This window comes from Protomyctophum parallelum (genome assembly GCF_964188405.1).
Source record: "Protomyctophum parallelum genome assembly, chromosome: 19".
Lineage (NCBI taxonomy): Eukaryota > Metazoa > Chordata > Actinopteri > Myctophiformes > Myctophidae > Protomyctophum > Protomyctophum parallelum.
In genome coordinates this window covers 44,617,797-44,631,474 of record NC_139717.1, presented here as the reverse complement: position 1 = coordinate 44,631,474, position 13,678 = coordinate 44,617,797, and positions in this window count along the sequence as shown.

Below are 13,678 nucleotides of genomic sequence, written 5' to 3'. Positions count from 1 at the left end.
AGAGCCGTAACAATGTTCTCTAGTGGGGGTCCCTGGCATATATTTTCAAATGGGGGTCCAATTACTGTAAATGTGGGGGTCCTTGACGTGAACACGTTTTGGAACCACTGGTCTAGAACCAAAGACATAGAAAGGTAGACGCCTCTTCCGACTCTGGGTCGAAGTGCACGGGCAAGCTTCCGCGTTAGTGCCAAAGAACGCAATGAGTCACGTGACTGGATGGACGCCGCCATGGCGCTCATGTCCATATAACTTGTAGTGTTATGGTGTTTGGTGTGTCCAAACGTTTTTCATAGGGGGCCATATTAGAAAATATTAAGACACCCAAGGGCCAAAGTACATCTCCTCGACTGACTCACTATGACCTCACTATAACAAAGTCACATACTTGCATCACATTTAAAATGATTTTATGTACCTCATCATCAGTATTTAATACAATTGTCTTTTGTTAGGTGTGCTATGAACAAAACACAAAAATAGCCTTATTTATTTCACATTATACCAAATGTAGCCAGACGTGCAAGGTAACATTTAATAAAATAGCCTTTTTTGGACACCTTCAGAATGAGAGAACAAGGAATCCTGACAAATTATACTCTGAGAAATGCCCAGGTTAATAAAAAAAACAACAACTTCAATATAGAAATGTTGGGGTAATACAATTCAGGTATGAAGCTGAGGGCCGTATAAAATCTGTCCCCGGGCCGCATTTGACCCGCAGTCTGCACTTTGGACACACCTGAAATAACTCAATATGGGCGCACTTCCGCCCTCAGTGCGAGACAGGTCGCTCCTATGAATTGCATGCAGCGGATGAGGCGTCTACCTTTCTATGTCTAGAACACCTATTGTAGAAGCTGCCTCAGGGCGGACCAGAGGTAGAAAGCTGTCGTTCCCTGATGTCATCGCTAGGGACACATGCTTCAGTAGGCAGGAACTGGGGGTGGCAATGAAGGACTGGGAAGTCTGGCGTAACATTGTGGAATCCATGATCTCGACCGCGGTCGAAAAATGATGATGATGATGAGAAGCTGACGTGGCGTTGTCAGCTTGTAGATCGGCTAGTTTCTCCATGTGTTGTTTTTGAGGTATTAAAAAGGTCTTAAAAAGTCATTAAATTGTCACTTTATAAATGTGCAGATCGCCTGTATACACTATACTGTATGTAGTTTACTGTGGAGTGAGAAAACACTGTTCAATCTAGGGACCACCTGAAATAATCTAGGAACCCCCCAAAATAATCTGGGGATGCCCATGGTTTGACAACCACTGCTCTGACTGAAAGACAACTCTGCTGTGTTGGAAATGTGAAGCAGCTGGCAGTAGTGGGAAGTAACTAAATACATTTACTCAAGTACTGTACTCATATTGAGGTATTTCTTTTTATAAATTTGGAAACTTGAAATGAGAAACCCTGCACAATGAGTAGGCTACTTTTACTTTTGGTACTTTAGGTACATTCTGATGCCAATACTATTTGTCTTTTACTCAAGTACATTTTCAATTACAGACTTGTACTTGGAACAGAGTATTTCTATATTAGCCTACAGTATTAATTGAAGTTAAAAAAAGTCTGAGTACTTTTTTCCAGCTGGTAGCCTGCAGTGAAATAACGCAAGATAACCGTGTCCTCTCATTCAAGGCCTGTCGTCCTTATCACTATGTGCGTGCGTGCGTGCGTGCGTGTGTACAGGTTCATATCAATGTTTTGGGAGCCAATGTCTCTTCACCTCTGACACATCAAACTAGCCTGGAAGCCAGACCAATCTGCCGCAGGGAAGGAAAAAAATCACACCTGTGTGAAGTGAGGGGCGCTCTTATCATCTTACAACGGAATTTGGTATAGCTTGGAGCAGCTATAAATGTTACTTTATTCAACGATTAGGTGATGTAATGATGAAAGTAAAACAAACAGTGTCAAAACAAACATTAAATTATCTTTATTGTTAATGGCATCCAATGTTTGTGTTAGGGACAAGATGATGTAAAATTTGTTTAAAACAAACATTGAACTAAACACAACACTATTTATAAAAAAGCTCACAATGCATCACATCACGACACAGTGTGAGCTTATAGATCTGCTATTTTCAAATGGCTGAAATGTATATAGGGCTGAGTGGTTAACGCCTGTTTTGTAATAATGATCAAAATCTATAAGTAAAATCTAAATGAAGTTTTCAAAAAATATATAGTAAGTAAAAGTATAATATTTTCCTCTGAGATGTAGTGGAGTAGAAGTAAAAGTACAGACAATTGGAAATACAAAAAAAAAATCTACTTAAGTAAATGTACTTTATACCAGTGATTCCCAAACTTTTTCATTTCAAAGACTCCAACATTGATAAGAGAAGATTTTTACAGCTCTATAGCAGTGATTCTCAACCTGTTTAATTTCAAGGACCCCCAGTTTGACCTGAATTAGGCTATACGGACCCCCATTTAATGGCATTTCTATCTCTGCCACCCCAATGTTAATTCAACTGTACATTGTCAGAGTTACAGTCTGTAACTCTGAGAGTGTACTATATAATTTAGCTGAGCACCCCCTGGAACTCGCTCAAGGACCCCTGGGGGTCCCTGGAACCCACTTTGGGAACCACTGCTTTATTCCACTGCTCTGTTGTGCCCGTTAACCAGGCAGTGACTTTTATCAAATCTTAGTTTTTCAGACTGGTAAAAGTCACTCTTTGGCGAACATAAACAAAACAATGGGTTTTAAGGTCGCTGTGCGGCCTTCAAAATCCACTCCTAGATCGCAGTGGTTCTCAACCAGTGGTCCGGGGACGAACAAGTGGTCCTTGAGGAGGTTCCAGGTGGTCCCCAGCTAAATGATGGAGAGTTGGTATAACCAATGGATAGTTCATAGATCCTTAACTCTTGAGAGAGTACATTGAAACCAAACCAAACACTAAGGTTTGCCCACCTGCCTCCTGGCAGGTAAATACAACTTCCGGGCATGCAGGTGGAGTCTGCTTTCAGGTTGCCTGACTGGGCAAGTGACTCCTTTGAGAGGGGCCGCAAGTTCACGCAACCATCTATAAACACAACCCGCGATATCTGTCTAAACACCTGAGCGTGGCCAGAGCGCTCTCGGCTCTGTCTTCTGCTCTGTGGAATGTAAAATAAGAGTGCTGTTTACCTAATGTACACATATAAAATAACAAGTGAGAACCCATAGTCATAGCGATGTATGTATTTGGTATAACAATTGAGGTATGACATTTCTTATAGCACAGCCCCAGAAAAAAATAAATCAATAAATTGAACAGTAAATCAAATTTTACCCATAATTTTATATTGGGCAATTTAATTAACAGGCAAGTGGCCATGACCTTTGTGCAAGTAGAACATGACCTGTATAGCTGCCCGATGGGCAATTGCCTCTGAGACCTTAAGTGTCAACCCCTGCTGGGTCCATTTGGTTTCATTTTATGCTCCCAAGAGTTACATTGTTGTTAACATCTGCATTACTTGAATGTACAAGAAGTCTACACTTCTAGTCTAGAGAATGTGGACGAATTATTATTTTGATCCTTTGCCTGTTCTCTCTCATAATGGTACCAACATTAATAATTAAACAGCATGGAATTGTGGAGCAAACTAGTAAACATAGCAGATCTACAAGCACACATACATACCTACAAGGACACAATGTGTTGTGAGCTTGTAGATCAGCTATTTTCAGTACTACTTTTCACCACAAATAGTTGACACCCTGTTGTTGTTGTTGTGGGTGACATTCTGTGTAAACTCTTATCATGAAATCAGTGGTTCTCAAGGTGTGGTCCGGGGACTCCCAGGGGTCCTTGTGGGCAGTTCCTGGGGTCCCCAGCTTTGATTGATTGATTGATTGATTGATTGATTGATTGATTGAACATTTCATTCACAGTTTGTAGAATGTGTACATTTCAAAAGTACAGGACAAAATCTGCTACGAGAATGGAACCATAAAAAGCAAGAATTGTCCTCCATTTTCAATTAATCAGAAATTTTAAAGACGTACAAATAATACAATTAAACTACACTAAATTAGCTTTTCATATAACATCAGTTAAACCACCCTATGAATTGCAGATCTACAAACTCACAATGAATTGTCGTGTGACCCGTTGTGAGCTTGTAATATTGTGGAACGTTCTGTTCAATGCTGGAAACAATACTGACTGTAGTTCAATGCACTGGTGGAAAAAGTTTGCATGTTTTACTTAAGTAAAAGTATCAATACTGCAATGTAAAAATATTCTTTTAAAGTAGTCCGGGCGGAACTCAAAATGTACAAAAAAAGTATCGGCATCAAAATATACTTAAAGTACCAAAAGTAAAAAGTACTCAGAATGCCCCCATTTCACAAGTTCTCGGTTGCGTATTAAAACGAATGAAAATAGCCGGATCTACAAGCTGATGCGTACTGTATCAGTACTGTATCAGTACTGTATAAACATCGGAGATATATCTGACTGTTAATACTGATCAATGTCTGTAACTAACAATGTATAGAATTAATTAAAATTATCAATGGACTAGAATCATACAGTCTTTATTCATACAGGGGGTTCTGGGGTAGAGAAGGGCTGGGCTGGATGGGAACCATGCACAAGGTTCCCGGTTTGATCCCAGGCCCCCCCATGAGTTAGTGTCGAAGTGCCGTTGAGCAAGACTCTGAAGTCTGATCCCTAATTGTTCCTGATGAGCAGGTTGCTGCTTTGCATGATCAGCTATTTTCACTAGTCTCGACCTGAAACCTTTGGGGAGCACTGGTCTATTGAATAATTTCATTTAAACTCACCTTTTAGTCGACAAAAATGTATTTTGGCTGGCCTTGATGCCGTTGTAATGGCTGATTTTACACTTGCTGAAAATAGCTGATCTACAAGCTCACAACGTGTCACACTGCAACGCGTTGTGAGCTTGAAGATCAGCTATTTCCAGCATGCAACCCAACTGTAAAATTACTTATACTGGATCTCTTGTCCACTAGTCCCTCCCTGACATTTTAGTCTAGTTTTTATTTGTCGACGAAATTTTCTGTATAGTTAGTCATAGTTTCAGTCATCATGGCTTAGTTTTTAATTTTTTTATTCAGTTTTCCTCAGTGTGAAACGGTAGTCGACGAACATTTTTCGTCATAGTCTTAGTCGACAAAAACAACACTATTTTGTTTTAAACTGACCAACAGACTAGTAGTTCTTTATATAATGTGTTTAAACTCACCAACAGACAGCAGTATTCTCAGCAGACACAGCAGAGGTGAGGGCAGTAAGTTGTGGAGCGAGAGAGACACACACAGAGATGTCTGTTCCCTTATCAAAATCCTTCAACCCTCCTCCTCCTCCTCCTACTGTGTGTGTGTGTGTGTGTGTGTGTGCGTGTGTGTGTGCGTGTGTGTGTGTGTGTGTGCGTGCGGCCGTGCGTGCGTGCGTGTGACGTCCTACTACTGCTGGTAGACACACCATACGAAAAATACAAAAAACACCTCGTTCTCAACGAGTGGCCCGGGGACCACCAGTGGGCCTTGAGGGGGTTCCAGGTGGTCCCCAGCTAAAATGATGGGAGAGTTGGAAACCGTTTTACGCTCACAAGAGTTCAATTATTGTTAGACATCTGCATCACTGGGGGCACGGAGGCGCTATAGGAGGTGGTCCTGGGTTAGTTTCCGTCCAGGGACGCTGTGGGCACTAGCAGTGGTGGAAAGTAACTAAGTACTTTTACTTAAGTACTGTACTTAAACTTGACAAATCAAAAAAAATTAAAACATGGCATTTCTTGTCAAAGCTGTGATCAATGCATCAAGTGGTTTAAATGTCTGCACGCCATAGGCTAGCTACATTTAACGTAACACTGTAGAACACACCACCTTATCAGACAACACTGATAAGCACCAGCATGCAGGCCGGCAGCACAAGAACCCCACCTCTCATAAGATGCATTGGAAAACTGCACTCACGTGTAAAAAATAAAAAGCCCCATCAAACTTTCAGATGCTGTTTTTCTCCCAGTGTGGAGGAAGGATGATTAGGATTTTTATTGTGATCTCCCACTCTTGAAATAATATTGGTTTCTGTTGTGTGTGAACAATAATAGCAATTCAAAGCAGTTGTTCTCAAAACCACACCTACATTCGCTATCATAGGAAGGTGTGGTGCGCTCATGATCACGGCAGCAGAGCCTGTTTGCGCATGGCTGCACGCGCACCTGCAGCCCATCAAGTATAATTTATGCTTCGTCCAGCGATGGTGTCGCGCACGCAGACCTCTACACTCCCAACAGTCTCATCCGCGATGCGATGTGAGCTTGTATTTCAGCTGTTCTCTGTGTGCAATACTATTGTGCAATGAAGTATAAATGTCTCCTAGGGTGCACCTCACTAGCCAACACACAAGAGGAGGTTGAATGAACTGAAACCAGCGCTCCCCAAAACAACAGGTTTGGGGAGGAATTGATTACATGAAACAGTCACCCGTGCGAGCAGTCTCAATGTTTGTAAACAAATAATTGATCTATAGCAGCGCTACTCAACCTGCGCCCCGCGGGCCGCAACATGTCTGTGCGACCCGTCATGCCGTCATGGTCATACCAATACAAAATATTGTTGTAGTAGTAAGACGCCCTGAGGGCGAGAACACGTGCACGCATCCGCCTGGGTGACAGCAGACTGCTGGGCGAGCGCTGGCGCTTTGGAATGGGGGGTCAGATCAACATATGGAATGAATTCTGCAGATCTAGGTGATGATCCAGTCTTCTCCACGTATGGCTATCCAGGGTTTGATGAGGTCAGTTATATAATAGAAGAGTTGCGTTATTGAGGGGGCACAGAACAGTGCCAGTGTCACGTGATCCCAGAAGCGCTTGGGCGCACTTCTGCGCTCATACTGGGAGCCTGATTAGGGACAGCCTGGGGACAGTCTGGAGTTGAAGTACAATGTTTTGAACGAGAGCGCCGCGGATATCGGCAATTTTAGGTATGTATGCAAAATGACAACTGTTTTAAAGTATTACTCCGTGACAACTAAAGTCTCTGTAATGTTTATGTTGTCCTATTACTAAAAAGCTATCTAAAATAAATGTATAAGATCATTAAAAGCCGGACCTGGGGCTGTTGCCTTTCACTCTTCCAGTCACTGAAGTGTAGCCTAATGGCCATTAGCCACCTGTTGTTCACCAACAATTAATGAACGTGGCAATACATATTTGATTCTGCATAAGGAGAAGAGACTGGAGCAGCACGGACATTTAGAGCCTTTTATTTAGGTGCCAAGTATACAAACGACTAACGTTTCGACCTTGCAGTCTTCATCAGTCATAGGGTGGTAGCATTTGGGCATGTCTTAAATACAGGCTGGGCTATCAATGAGCCAATGACAAGATACCATGAAACATGTAATAACCAGTTACTACCAGCAGTCTAGACAGTTAAGAGGGTGGCTATGGAAAAAACGCTGTTGAACAGTAAAATAAATAAAGTGAAACAGTGATTTAACCATAAAAAAGCCATCAAGATTAAAAAACAATATTTAGGAACAACAGTGCACATACATAGTTAAGGGCCTTGTGGCCAAATATATAGAAAAAATAAAATACAGAGGTACATCAGAAACAAGACAATAAAACACTCAGGGCAAAAACAGAAGACTTCAGGGACCGTCTAAAAAGGGGCATGTCTATAAAAAACATGAAAGGCTCAGTTCTTCATTGAGGCCATTGGGTTCTAAAGTGTCAAGTGTGTGTATCCACTGTGCTTCTCTGCGGAGCAACTTGTTGATTATATCACCTCCCCGTGGCGGGGCTGTGATTTTTCTATTCCCCAAAATTTAAGGGAAGCTGGTGACCCATGATTAGCCTCTTTATAATGCCTGGCCATGGCATAATCAAGGTTTTGGGTTTGAATGGCGGTTTTATGTTCTCCAATTCTTAATTTGAATTGTCTTTTTTTTGGCCTATGTATGCTAGTCCACATGGACACGTAAGCAATATATGACATGTGTTGAGTTGCAGTTAATAAAAGATGATATTTTGTGTTTTTTACCTGTGCGTGGATGGGTAAAACATTTGGAGTTAAAATAATTGGAGCATTGTGCGCAGTTACCGCATTTATAAAAGCCTTGGGGGCGGGGGGGGGGTTGAGAGCCATGTCGAGGGGGGGGGGGGGGGGGGCATTCATGTCCGAGTGGACTAGACGGTCTCTGAGGCTTCTGGAGCGTCTGAAAGAGAAGAAAGGTGGGTCAGTACATATATTTACAAGTTTGGGATCACTTTTCAGGATGTGCCAGTGTTTCAGAAATGCATTTTTAATTACCCCTGCCGCTGGTGTGACAGGTGTGGAGAAACAGAGTCGTGTTGGTGTCTGCTTTTTCTTTTCTCTAAATCGATTAGTGAGGTTTTGCTATAGTCCGTGGTGGAGCTACAATTACGTCTAAGGCGTAAGTATTGGCCTTTGAGACCTTTTGACAATTGAGACCTTTTTTTTTTTTTTTTTGACCTTGTTTCTCTCTTTTTTTTTAATATATTTGTATTGCGTTTTCTACATTTTTTCCCCTCCCATGTGGAGTCCTTATACATGTCACTGTCAGCATATACATTTGTTGATACAGTACGTACGTCTTAAGGCACCCCTCATTTTCCTCCCGTCCACCCACTGAGCCCACCCACTCTTCCCCAATGCAGAGATAATACAGCTGGAAAAGGGGAAAATTACAACAACAAAAAATACAGAAAAAAAAAAGAAAAAATAAGTAAGTAAATTAAATTTAAAAAGGAGAAGGGGGAGGGGAAAGAGAAGAAAGGAGGAGAGGGGGGGGGGGGGGACCACCTGTGTGTGCGCGCAGCCACCGGTTTGCACGACGCATATGCAATGCATAGGCATAATGCGTTCACCCTTATATAGTTAATATTAGTAATATTTATAGTAATAGTATAGTAATAGTAATAGTATAGTAATATTTCAAATATCGCTCATCTCTGGGACAACTGTCAGGGTTCTTACGTGATCAACAAAGGGCGTCCATGTTTGCTGGAAAGTTGTCATGGAACCATTAAGTGCGAATCTAATCTTTTCAAGTTTAAGATAGAATAGTACGTCCTTTATCCATCCGTTATGTGTGGGTGGGGAAACTTGTTTCCATTTCAGGAGTATGAGACGTCTGGCTAAAAGAGAAGTAAAGGACATTATTCTTTTAAGGTGTAGGGGAATGTTAGTCCCTGGGGGAATACCAAACAAGGCCGTTAACGGGTTGGGTGGGATAGGTACACACAATATGTCAGAATATGATTGAAATATGGCTGTCCAAAAGTCCACCAGTCTAGGGCATGACCAAAACATGTGTGACAGGCTAGCAGCGGGTTGTCTGCACCGGTTACATGCATCATTAATGTCTGGAAATATCTGTGCTAATCTTGCATTTGTGTAATGAACCCGGTGAATGATTTTACATTGGATGAGATTATGTCTAGCACAGATTGAGGAACTGTGAACCAGTCTCAGAGCTGTCTTCCATGTCGGGTCGGGCAATTCTAGCCCCAGGTCCTGCTTTGAGACCTTTTGTAAAGTAATCACTTCTGGAAAATAACAGAAGACATGTAACACATTATTGTCTGCTGTGTTGTTATTCAATTTTTATAGAGGTATGGTATCTCTATAAAAATAGAGATACCATAAAGTACAAAATACATTTCTGAACGCATCAAGTATCGTAAGACTTCCCACCGTTTCCTGTCTGGCAGCCAAATATTGCGATACTTCGGAGCCAGAAACGATACCTGCTGCTGTTTAGATCCTCAGATAAAATTATATACTGTGCACTCTGTGCACATCGAAAAGTAAGTGATTAAAAAACAACCTGTGATATGTCTTCTGTTATTTTCCAGAAGTGATTACTTTACAAAAGGTCTCAATTGTTCATGAATAATGTTTGTTATGAGCTGGTCCAGCTGGCTCCATTCACTGCCATGTATTCATTGCACTTCCCATGTGACGGCTCCCATGAAAGTGTCCATGAAAGTGTCATGGCACAGCCCAGTCACCTGACCACTTCCCTTCCTTCTCAGAGCTTCCTTGTGTGGTACCAGGATGTGAATCACCCACATGTGTAACATGTGCCATGTGGACAGTGGATATGTGCCCACCCCCGCTGTGTGAGTTGGCCTGTTTGAGAGAGGAAGTTCTTTATCAGCTCCCCCACTGTGAGCAAGGTTTGGGGAAGCTCTTTTGAGGAAGGACATTTTAACCCCCTCATAGTCCTTTGTCTGACTGTACTTCAAGATTATCGATCAGTTCAACCCATGACATTACTGCTTTACAATAATTAGACATTCAATGGATTATTATAACTTGTAGTAGTTTTAGTTAGATATTCATGAGAATTCTACTGGCTCTCTTCCCTTAGAGAGACATTTCACACCTCTTTGTCAACTCAGCAAAGCCAGGGCCTGCTTTCATCAGCGCTGGAAGGGGGGTGCGGAGGGTGCGCCAGCACCCCCTGCTGGTGGGGAGGAGAATTGTTGGGATTTTGGGGATCTTTTTAATTTTTTGTAAAAAAATATATATTATATATATTATATATAAGTATATACACACATATATAGTAAAAAAATATGTATTTAACTTTTGGGAATAAAATTGGTGTTGAAAGAGGTGTTTTAGTTTCACCTGTGACCTGGCTGTACTGCCGGCCGGCCACGGTGACCCGGTCGTCATTAGTAGAACGGAAGTTGATTGTTGAGAGAGAGCGAGAATTTAAAACAGAAAGATTAATGATGGCGCAAAAAATAATTAGTGATTTTTTCGGTTCAAAAACCCCCGGCCCCAAATCATCTAGGATTCAATTTCAACTTGATGACCCGGACAACGAAGCCGCTTGCAGCAGTGCCAGTGTTAGTCGACCACCAGCAGCAGCACCAGAAGCCGCCCCAGCGGGAGCGACATGCCGCAGAAGCCCGACACCTGAGACCCAGCCACCGGCTCGGCCGGCCGAGGAGGAGCTACCTCGACCCCCGCCGGTAGAAGAACACTTACACAACGAGAACCCTGACCCGCTGTCTGTTGTCGGAATTGACGAGCCTCGTCAGCCAGACATGCGATTTCCTGGCAAAAAGTTTGGAACAGAAAGTTACGAGAGGTCATTTCAAAAAAGTTGGTTCACCAAGTGGAAATGGTTGCATTACATTCCAGAGAGAGATGCTGTTTTGTGTTTCACCTGCTGTAAAGCATTAGAAAAAGGATTGAAGCATCACGACAGTAATACCAGTTCCTTTTCAAGTGGAGACGGTTTTTGCAATTGGAGAAAAGCAACATCTAAGTGTGGGGCGCACGAGCTGTCAGATATTCATTCCGACTCCGTTAGGATGTTAGCCTCACTTACACAGACGCCCATTAATGCTCTGTTGTCAGACATTGCTGCAAAACAACAGGAAACAGCCAGACATGTCCTGGAATTAATATTTCGGTCTATACGATTCATCGGGAGCAATGGGCTTCCACTGAGAGGCCATGAGCACAAAGGTGGTGTTTTTTGGAACTTGATGGTGGAACGCACCTATGCACTACCACACTGTCGTGAGTGGCTAGAGAGGCGAGACAATAGGATGTCTGACACCATTCAAAACGAAATCCTGGAAATATTCGCCCATGCAGTACTAAGAGAAATAGTATCAGATGCTAGAAAGAGCCCTTTTTATGGGTTGGAGCAGTTTTCCTGTAGTATGCAATATGTCAACTCACAACTGGAGGCAGTTAATGTTTTTCTGGGATTTTACAATGCACCAGATTCAACTGGGGAAACTATTTTTTCCTGCATTAAAGATGTTTTCCTTCGCTTGAATCTGCCACTGGAGCGTTTAAGGGCTTTTGTTTTGATGGTGCTGCGAATATGTCGGGGCGCGTAAAAGGGGTCCAAGCTAAACTGAAAGAGCAGTGCGTAGATGCACTTTATGTGCACTGCAGTAACCATTCATTGCTTTACAAGAAGTGGCAAGAGAAGTTTGCATTGTTGCAGACACTTTAAACTTTGTACAGGGCGTCTCAGTGGTGATCGGGGAGTCCTCAAAGAGCCAGTCGCTGTTCAAGTCACTGTTTGGCGGTGATGATGTGGTGTGTAATCTGCTCTCTTTATGCCCCACACGATGGGCAGTGCGCACCCGGGCTATTTCAAGGGTAATTGTAGCCTATCCAACTTTGTTGGAGACCCTGAAAATCCTACAAAATGATAAATCTGTCAGGCCCGATGCTCGCTCCAAAGTTACCGGTCTATACAAACAAGCTCAAAAAGGGAAAACGTATTTTGGACTGTTGTGCTGCGAGGCTCTATTTGGACCATGCGAGGCTGTAGCTACGTCGCTACAAAGTGCACAGGCAAGCGCGAGGGGGACTGAGGAAACGGCTGCTGCATTACGAGTGAGCATGAGAAATCTGAGAGAAGATGGAGTTGTTAAGGAGATGTTTAGCAAAGTGACAGCTTGTGCAAAAAAACATGAACTGAAAATGCCCCTTCCTCCAAGAGCCAACAAAACACCTGCCCGGTTTAGGCACACAGATGAGTCAGAGGATATCGTGACAGATGTGGGAGAGAAGGAGTGGAGGCGTGAGTTCTATGAGGCCTTAGATCTTGTGCACACTGAGATAAACCGTCGTTTTGACCAAGAAGGATTACGAGTTGCTGCCATGAGAGAGACAACTCTTATCGATGCTGCACAGGGAGTGTATAAATAATTGAATGGGGATATTGCGGCAAAGCTTCCTTGTCAGATTGACCGCGTTCGTCTCCATGCGCAGCTGAAATTTCTGGGTGACCTGTCCAAATCCCAGAAAAAGGAGAAAACGATCAAGACAGCTCGAGATGTAGCTGGATTCGTTAACGGATTAGATCGTCAAACAACAGAATCACTCAAATACGTTGTAATGTTAATACAACTCTGTCTCTGTCTACCTGTCTCCGCTGCTTCCTCTGAGAGGACATTCTCCACTCTGCGCCGAATAAAAACTTGGCTGAGGAATAGTATGACACAGAGAAGGCTGACACACGTGACGTTGCTGAACATCCACAGTGACATTCTTGATAACATGGACATTCAGCCACTGATGAAGACGTTCATCGCCAACACACCAGAACGAAAATCTACATTTGGAGTCTTCAAATAGGTGAGACATGCATTACATTAGCCTATTTATATGCTGCTGTTCGACTGTTAGTGAAATAGAACACTCTTTCTGAGAGAGAGAGAGAGAGAGAGAGAGAGAGAGAATATCCAGCAAGATTTGCATTTTGCGTTATAATTTGGATTGATAATTAATATCATATTTTGTGAGTATGATGAATGTGTGATTGATGCTGGAATTGTTACTTGGAGCATGCAGCTCATTCGTGCGCTCTTGGCTCTCCTTGTTGCAGGTGCATGCGGCCTGGGTGCGCACTGTGCCGGTGACGGGTGACCGGTCTGTGCCTGAAGTGATCTCAAACAGTGGAACTTGAGGAAGAGATCATACTATGTTTGATTTGATATATTTTATTTATTTTGATATAATTCATATTTCAGCCTGTGGCACAATATTATTTAATTGAAGCCTGGGTGCGCACTGTGTGCCGGTCTTGTCTGTGCTGTGATGTCAAACAGTGGAACTTGAGGAAAAGATCAATACATTTGATTTGATATATTTTATTGTTTTTGATATATGAATATTTCA